We start from the raw sequence: 10,805 nt of genomic DNA, 5'->3' as shown, positions 1-10,805 counted from the left end.
TTATGTTAGATTATTTTTATATGTTTTTTTTAAAAATAATTGCGTCAATATGATATTCTAATTTAATTTTGTTTTTAATGTAAATTGCTAGTATTTTTTCCATTCAATTAAAGAACAAGAAGGGAAAATTTCGATTCTTTATAGTTTTAATTTAGGCATTGGTACAAGATCTTTCAAATTAGTTTGACTTAATATTGCATTCTAAATATTAGATGATTAAAATTTCCTCTGAATATTTCTATATTAAAATAGAATAACAATGACAATTCAGAGATGAATACATATCATTTATTTTTACTATTAGTTTTTCATTTTTTAAAAAAGTTTAGTTATAATCTTTCAAATAAATCTCAATGACATAATAATTATCATTTATATACGTGATATGAAACATATATTTTTTTAAATTTTGATTTTAGCTATCATTTATATTATAAAAGTAAGACTTCATCAAACCTAAACAAAGAGTAGCTACAGAAAAATTGAATTATGATATTTGTATCATTCATCATGACTAGGGTTGCCATGCCCCCATCAGCTGGAGACTCCCGCAATTTTTTAGTTTACACGCAGACATCTCTCTCCCGCAAAACTACCGCAATTGAAAATCTCCCGCAAAAATCTACCGCAATTTTTTAATTTCTCCCGCAATTTTTTTTTTAGTATTTTAACGTTTTTAAAATATAAATAATAATTTTGAGAGACAGTAATTGATCATTTTTATATTTTTAAAATAAAATTGAAATATTTATTTGAAAAACATGTTCAGTTTATAAATTTCTTTCTATCCTGTTTTATTTTTATCCAATAATAAATCAACATCATTTCATTCATATAAGTCAGTACAGGGGAGTATATCAACATCGATTGCAATACAAAAATATTATCCAAAAATAATAAATAATACAGATACAACTACAGTTACGGAAATCGTATACAACTATCATGTAGTTCAACATTCACAGAGCTATATCATCACAATGTGGGTCGAATCTTTCCCATGATATTTAACGACTCCGATATAAGTGCAAACCTTACTTGTGGTAGATCAAAAATGAGCAAGGCTATCACAAGTGTTTTAGTACCTGAATCCTAGAATTCAATTTTAGACGATTTGAAAGATGGGCATCCAAATGCAATTCTAGCAGATGCATCTAATAAGGCAAATATTAAAACATTTCTCTTGATCCTTCACTATTTAATAAGAATAAGAACATTTCAATAAAACTGTTAAAAATTTTTTCTTCTGATAATGAAAAATCTAACGATGTAGCTAACCACATAATGGTAAATATAGCTGATTTAGGGTTATCAATGATTTGCATGTCAGCTTTTTGCACTGATAATGCCTCTGTAAATTTTGGCAAAAACCAAAATGTATTTACCGAATTGAGGCAGCATAATAATGAATTAATAACAATTTGCTGTATATGCCATATACTACATAGTTCTTGCAAGAAGGCAATGAAATGAATGTATTATCTGTAGATGTCGAAATAATTGTGATGAAATGTTTTAAAGAATTTAGTTCATCAACTAAGTAAATGAATTAAAAGAGTTAGTGGAGTGGTCTGACTTGGAATGGTGTGAGTTGTTGCGATATGTACCTATCAGGTGGTTATCATTAATACCTGCCATCGATAGAATTTTAAAATTTTACAAACCCTTAAATATTTCTTAAATAAAGATTTTAAAAGCCGTCCAAAAATTTTAAAAATTTTTTTCGAGTATGATATGGCAGAAGCATATTTGGGATTAGTTTCACATGTAGGAAATCTAAATCATGCAGTTAATATTATGTTGTGATCAAAATATTCTTTATTAATAAAGGTTCCCAAAATCATGCTACAGCTTTGTTCATCTCTAGAGTTAAAAATTGATAATAAATTTTATGGCGCTATTGCTAAAAATATTATATTAAAATGTTCAAATAATACTCTAATTAATACATTTTTGAAGAAGCAGACATTTTTATTAAGACAATTTTAGAATATTTTCAATCAAAATTTGATTTTAATAACTCTATTTACAAATGTATAAATAATATGACCTTGGGACAGAAACCATCAATTGAGGTTTTTGTAATTTAATAAATATATTGAAAATACCGAAAGACATTGATGTCTTGTTTGAGGAGATTGTAATTCTCTCTATTTTTTATGATTCGCCAGAATACTTAAAGTTAGATGGTCTAAAAGCTGAGGAGAAATGGATAGAATTTTTTCATAAAAGCAATAAATCCCCATGCTTAGAAAAAATATGCCACTAAGTTTTCTCCTTACCTCATTCTAATGCCTCATCCGAGGGCTTTTTTAGCCTAATGAGGACTGCCTGTAAAAAGGAAAGAAATCGAATTGCTTTAACAACATTAGAGGCCGAGTTAATAGTTAAATAAATTTATAATATGTCATGCCAGTTTTAAACGTTTAGTTCCATTATTTAAATCTCAAATAAAATATAATTAATATTATAACTAATTTTCCATATTTTTTTTATATTTTATAAAATCTTATTTTTACATTCGCGTAAAATAAATATATTTTTTACATTGTATCAAAAATAGAGAGCATTACAAACTGCTCAAACAAGACATCAATGTCTATTGGTATTTTTAAAATATTTAAACATTTTAATATAATTTTAGCAATTGCGTCATAAAATTTATTGTCAATTTTTAACTGTAAAGATGAACACATCTGCAGCATAATTTTGTGAATTATTGTTAAGATTCTTCTGATTGCAACTGCACATTAACAGCATGTAGTAGATTTCCTAAATGTGAAATCATTCCTAAATATACCTCTGCCATTCATTATTGAAAAAAAGATTCACAATGTTAGAACAGTTTTTATAATCTATATTTAAGAAATATTTTTTTAAAGGTTTATAAAATTTTATAATTCTATCGATGGCGGGTATTAGGAACAAATCGCAACCAACATTGTGCTGACTTAATTCTATAAATACACTCTGATTTTTTCCAAATTCCCTGAGGCATTATCAGATCAGAAATCTGACATGCAATTTATTGATAATCCCAAATCTGCTATATTTACCATTATATATGTTAAACATGGATTATTATTTTATTATAATGGTTGTTATATAGCGCAAATTTTTATATGTTACATTCATTTAATTAACACCATTTATATTAACTTAACTTAATAGTTTCATTTAATTGTTTAATAGATTTTTTGTATATATAAAGAATAAATTTATTATATTTTTTTAGTTGTAATATTTATAAAATACATTTATTTAATTAAAGTTTTAAATCTTTTTGTTAAATCTTGTCTAACTCCCTTCCAACCTTAACATGGTGGCAGCGGAATTTACAATTTTAAAATCTTTTAAATTAATTTTTTTCTACAAAATATAATTTAGATCAAATGGTTAAATAAACAATGACGAGAATTGTTAAGCTAGATATCAAACTAGACGAAGCTATCATGGATAATGGAGTTGTTATAAATTGAAATGATTATTAAAATTGAGTATATGACTTACAAGAACCAATATGATAGTTAGACAATAGGTTATGAATTCTATGTAGTAAAACCAATGATGATTTATAAAATATTCTAAATCCAAGTAAAAAAAAGAAGAAGTTATTATAAAATTCCAATATAACTTAATAAAATAACTTAAATTAATTATAAATCAGTCATAATGAACATATATGAATACTTAGATAACCTTAAAAAATATTTGCTTAATAACGAAATAACAGTTAAATTTCTTGATGACCTACCCATTTATATTTTTCGTATTTTTGATTTCTTGGATAATGACCTAATCCAAATGTGGGTATTAACTAAGTTGCCTAAAGATAAATTCTTAGCACAATTAAAAAATATTACGTTTCACTTCCCAGATCATTATAGATTTCATATTGACAAAATTCAGTCTAAAAAAAATTATAATACTAGTGACATAGGTTATTATAATAATAATAGCAATATTAATTATAACAAAAGAAATTATAATGATCATAAATCTAATGAGCATTTTAAAAACAACTTTGGACGAAACTTTGTTAAAAGATATGATATTAATTATAATAAAAATTGCAATTTTAGATATTATGAAAATTGTAATTATAGAGACTACAGAAATTATAAAACTAACAACTTTAGAGGTTATAACTGTGAATCCCATGATAAGAAAAATGTTCGTAATAAAAATTTTAATAAATCTAATAATGAGAATTATTATGAAAATAGAAAATTAGACAATAAATATGATAAAGAAACACATTATAAGAAAAGAAATTATCATTGTAATTGCAAATCTCTTAGTAACAAAAAATTGAAAAATATTGAATTAAAACCAAATATTCAAATTGAAAGAGATTCTTATAAACTAAAAGAAATAAATTATATAATAAAATTTGAAACATTTGTGATTATAGAAAATAAGGTAATAAACATTAAAGAAAATAAATTAAATAAAAACTTTTATAATTGATAAAATTAAAAAAACTATGAAAATAAAGAAATTTCTAACATTTAATATTAAGAGAGGCAAGGTGATAGTTAAACATCTTGATGATAAAAAAGTTTTTAAGAATATAATATGGAAATCATATATTAGAAATGGAAGGCGAAATAAAATTCTTTTTAGAAAGAACAATTTAAAGATAATTTATGATATGAAAAAGTTGTTTATATTGAAAAATAAGGGAGTAACATTTAGGCTGCATTCATAGTGAAGACGGATTCAATTTTTACATCCGTTCCGTCAAAAGTTAATCTCATTAAAAATGATATATATGTTCATAGTGCGTTCGTTCCGATACCTTCCGTCTTAAAAACGGATCCGGCAAATTTTGAAGTCAAAACATTTTGACTTTTTGATCCGGTAAATCTTATAGAGCGTTATAACGTTACTTACAATTTTTTTATAATCTATGAACATTTATATCATTTTTATTGAGTTTGACTTTTGACGGAACGGATGTAAAAACGGATCCGTCTCCACTATGAATGCAGCCTTAAAAAATAAAAATAATAGAAATTTAATATTAATAAAAAAAATTATTATACAAAACGCTACAATTAAAGATATATAAAAAAAATGATGATAAAATTGAAATTTAATATTGATAAAAATTATTATATAAAACGCGTAATTAAAAATAAATATAAAATCATATATTATAAAAAACGCGGAATCAAAAATAAATGATATATTATGAAATCTATTATATAAAACGTGAAATTGAGAAACGTAAAACGCTATTATCTATTATTATAATCATAATTTTAATTTTATTTCTTCTTTCAAATATTAATTTTTTTTTCTTTATTAAATAAAAAAAATTTTTAATTAAATTTAATTGACTTATGTGTATTATTTTAAGAATATGACCATGCTATTATTAATATTACCTAAACCTCAACATGGCTGATATATGTCCAAACTTTTGTGCCATCTATGACCACAATCTTATAAGGCTTACGTAATAATTATCTGGATAAAATATTGAGTTAGCCGTTTTTAAAAATCGGCTCTAATCGAGCAGTTTAACATGCCGAAATAATCTATTTTCTGTGGTTTTATGTGGAATATACAATAATAATGCCTCTTAAAATCTTGGTTAATTTCAATCAAAAAACATAGAAGGGAAGTCACAAACAGTACTATAAAAAAGTATAAAGTATAAAAATTAATTATCAAATAAGAGGTAATTTATTCATAAATTTTGAAGTATAACTTTTAGAAGAAGAAAATCTTTAGTACTATTTTAAAAAATAACTAAATAAAAACAATTTTATGTAAACTAATACCAAAAATTAAGGATTTGTGCAATTTTTTATATGGCGCATATATAATAGATGGTAAGTAAGAATAATTTTTGTATTTAAAGTTACAATGAAAAATATTTTATTAGTTTATTTATATTACATATAAAAATGTAATTATTTTTTTGAAAGGGAGAAAAAAAGTAAAATAAAACGAAAAGTAAATAATATTTTTTTTCTTTCATCAAGGCAGGGCGGGGGAGGTAGAAAAGAAATAATATATAAATAAATTTAAAATCGTCTGGGCTTTTAATAAATCTATTTACAAATGTATAAATAGGAATATGCGAACATGTAAAGTATTTAAGAATTGAGGGGGTGGGGGTTAACTAAGCCATTTTTCACAAATTCGATTTTCATAATTCTGCAAAATAGAATTTTTCACCAAATTTCTCCCGCATACCCCGTTTTCTTTAAAAATCAAAATAAATCTTTGTTAGATAATTTTTTTAAAAAAATATTAATGAATTTTAAATGATAAGGTGGAATAGAAAAGATTATTTTTCTTTTAATTTATAATGTGGATAAATTTTTTTTTAAATGAGTTGACGTATTTCTAAAATATGATTTTCGAAATGAAAGAAAAATTAATTTAATGGTTGATTTATAAGACTTAAATTATTTTAAAACTATGGGGTATAAAAAAATAGATATAACATATAATGACTATTGTCTATAAATTTATAATATAAAAGGTGGATAATTATTATTTTTTAGTGAATGTAGAACTCTGTAATTCATATTGAAATGTACTTTAAGGGAATATGTAGAAAATCGGAGTAAATAAAAAGCAAAAATCAAAATATCAAATTTTTTAAAATTATGATGTATTTTTTATATCTGTTTTGTTATATATATTATAAATTGGATCGTCATTTATTTTTTAGTATTATGCAAAAATAAAAACACACGTTGTTTCATTTTTAATTTTTTGTTATAAATATAATAACTTATCCTATGACTCATTCCTATCTTAATCTTGTTTCAAGTAAAACGTCACCTAATTTGTTATTTCTTGTGCATGTTTTATTATACATGTTAAATTTGTAAAAGTTATTACTTTCTTAGAGATTGTACTGTTTTTTTCAAAACATGTGGCTGTCCTAAATTTTAAAATTCATGCAAAAAATATTTTGATTTCTCAACAAATAATTCATCACAATTTTACGAAAACTTTATAAAAATTCCGGTGGAAAATTTGAAGTGAGAACGGTAAATATAATTTTATTTTAATCATATTTATTTACAGATTATATGAACATTATAGTTACTCCTAAGACTTAAATTGTAACATTGCCAATATGACCCTTCCATAATCAAAACTCACTTAATCGGGCATGGCCTTTTATCTGTCCCTTTTTACTTCCCATGGGCGTTTAAGTGAGTGGCTTTGCCACTTACGCGCACAGGTAACTGCGGCCTGCCCAAAAATCGTGGATGGTCCACTTAATTATTTTCCTATTTTTTATCCCAGTTTGATGGGTTTTTTCATAAGAGAACCAAGCGTTGCTCTGTTGTATATATAACTTTTGCTATATGTATGACGTTTAGGGCTAGTGCGCTTAATATCACGTATTACTTTCTTAAATTTTTTATATTCATATCATATTTTGTACTATTTATTTATTTATAAATTTTAATAAAAATACTTCTTTAAAGTAATAGATTTGTATTTAATTTAAGGAAGGAAACTGCTAAAATGACTTAATTCATACTATTACTAAAATATTTAATATATTAAATAAAATTACAATCATCATATATTAGCTTTTATTTATGACATTTTTTTTAATTTTATCTTAACAACATTTTGATTATAAATATAAAATAAGTAGTTTCTTTGATTTCTCTTATAATGGAGAAAATTATATTGAAATCAAAATAGAAGATGAGTAAAATATTTTTAGTACTTTTTCATACTTTATAATTTTAATTTAGACCTATATTATATTGTTAAAATATTAAGTATATAAAGATTAAGATTTCCTTTGCAAATATCTTGATACATTATTTTAAGAAAATTAACTTAAGAAACCAAAATAGATATATAGATTACGTTATCAAATTAGATTTATAACTAAAAAGAATCCAAACATTCTCAAGTTTCTTACCTGTAGTTCTTTAACAAGCTAAGCTCAAATTTAATATCTTATATTTAAATAAAATTAATTTGCAATAAATAAATTACATTTTTGTCAATAAATTTATTCAGATTTATAAAATATTTACTATATAATATGTATAAAAAATATACAATATATAGACAAATAAAGATAAAAATCTATGTAAATTATATATATAAAAGATAAACCAATATTAGATTTGTGTTTTACATTTTTTCTCTTTTAGCCAAAGCAAATGAAGCAGGAGTGATATATATTTTCATATAGGCGGCTTTATTCAACATTTATCCCAGTATTATTAGAAAATTATTTATAATTGATAAATAGAATCTTAAATAGCTAAAATAATTTAAATTTTTATTCTAACACATGTATAAACGGAGGAGTTTGAGTTCGGGTAGATCCGGAAAAAATCCTTAAGGCATTAGATCTAGCATCAGATATTTTAATTATTGATAGCGCATATCGCATTTAACAATCCCCCGTAGTTTTTTCGTTTAGTTTCATGTATTTAAAACGAGTAATATATATGATATGATCATTCGATATGTTTTCAAAATTTGTTTTTAAAATTTAAAATACAGGGGAGTTCGGTTTTCATGTAAAATAAATATGAAATGGAAATACTCTCAACATGACAATAAGATTAACTTTATTTAGACTAGAAGATGTGTTGGACAAAAAAAATATAAATTATTTAGACGTGTATTTTTTAAATTCTTCAACATTACAAAAAAAATTTTGAAAAAAAAATATTTGTTTAGTATTTCAAACCAATATAATACTCAATAAATATGGATATATTTTGATTTAGAATTAAAATCAGATCTTCTCCTGCACATAAGATTATAGGTGTGATCTAGATTTTGGCTCGATCTTTTTTTATCATACCACAGACTTTTAAATAATAGTTTTAGGACCATTAAACGTACTGGTATTTGTGGCTTGCCTACAGACGTGTAAAAGACAGGGTCGTCGCTAGCCTTTACAATCTCAGGGGGCTCAACTAAAAAAAAATTTCTGGCCATCGTCCGGGTTTTATATTAATATATTATACTTTTTTAAAATTTGTTAACTTTGAACAATTAATCTGAATTTCATATTTTGTAAATTATGCATACAAAATAAACTGGCATATAAATAATAAAAACAATACAAGACATTTCTAAAAATAATATTTTTTAATACAAAATCTATTATTACAGTATAAAATAATTTTGATTGCTGATATAAAAAAAAATTGCGTCTAAAGAATTACAAGTGATAAAAAAGATTAATTAATTCATACATATGCCTTATTGATAATAGTTTTTAAAAACCACATAATGCAATAATATAATTCTTAGCAACTTACATTGACAAAAGGTTATCAAACTATTATAACTCTCTGTTACCATTTTAGACAATGTTTTATAGAATGGACTAATAAGGAAAAATTTATAGGCCTAAACCAAATCAACAATTTTTGAAGAAGAGAGTATAAACGGCCAATTCAAATCATAAAACTGTATGATGGTTAGAGCTTCCTTTTAGATGCCATGTTGGAAGCTATATAAGTAATCGAGAAAATTATTGTGAGATATTAAATTTCTAAAAGATTATCTTCCATTTTAAGTGATATATAAAAGACTACACAGTTGACCATTATTGTTTATCTAAAATATGCAATCATATGCTCTAAGCCGTTGTAATTGTGATGTTTAGGGATATTAAATTATAATATAGTTGATAGTATAATTATAATATAGTCATTAAAAGAAGTTAATTGTAGTTATTTGTTTTAGATAGGATTAGTGTACTTCAGTATATTATTATTTTAATTCAATATTATATTATTTTGCGCAATCGTTTTGTTAAAAAAAAAAAATTATTATATTATTAGTATTATTATTATTATTAAGTTGTATTGTGAATATAAAAAGAAAAAAAAATAATAAAAAGTTAGTTATCGGGTTTTTGGTAAATTTTTCGTTATTAATTCTGGGAAGATAATTTGTTGTTGATTTTTTTTGGTTGAGAGAAGTTATTGAAAAAGAAAAATTGGTGTATGTTTTAAAAAAGAAGAAATTAAAGTAAGACAAAAAAATAATAAATATATTTGTTGTAAAAAGTAAAATAAAAATAAATTAAAAGTAACCGACCAATTTTCATCTTGTAATATTTTTATAACTAGTAGAAATATTAAAGTAATAATAATCTTAAATTACATAGCAACACATTTAATAGATGCTGGCTAATTTGCAGTAATAGCCATGACACTTACGATGTAAACTAATATCAGAACTTATTATGTTAGATAAATTGATAAAATAAAAACATTAAAAATCTTTGGAAGAAATTATAAGGCAAATATATTGAAGCCTGGAGTTATTTACACGGCAATGCCATATTAGAAATGAAACATTTTTTAACTATAAAATAAGGACCAAAATGATATGATGAAACAATTAAGATTTTATATATTGTCGCACCACCTTGGTATATTATATCTTAAAATAATAGTAGTTTGTAATAATATCAAAAATATACTTGTATTAAAAATTTAACTCAAATTTCGAAAAAGAAAAAAATAGCTTTCCTAAAACACGTAAAAAAAGAGAAGAAAAGATATCAAATTTATTACATCTATTTGAATAATAAAATGTTTAATTTTAAAAATTAATTATAATTAAATAGATGGCGTTAAATACTTAAATGCAAACTTTTACTATATTTATTATCAAAACAATTTATTATAATATTAACTATAATATATTATATACTGTCAAATACGCCTATAAAAGTGGCATTTTATCTAATATTTTATAAACAACTTTATATAATAGAGGATTATAATATAAACTATATGTCTACTTACATTTTATAAAGAAATCTC

Source organism: Gordionus sp. m RMFG-2023, chromosome 4 (assembly GCF_954871325.1).
Source record: "Gordionus sp. m RMFG-2023 chromosome 4, tfGorSpeb1-WG-v2, whole genome shotgun sequence".
Lineage (NCBI taxonomy): Eukaryota > Metazoa > Nematomorpha > Gordioida > Chordodea > Parachordodidae > Gordionus > Gordionus sp. m RMFG-2023.
The sequence above is the reverse complement of the archived record's forward strand: the minus strand, read 5'-3'. Positions refer to the sequence as shown.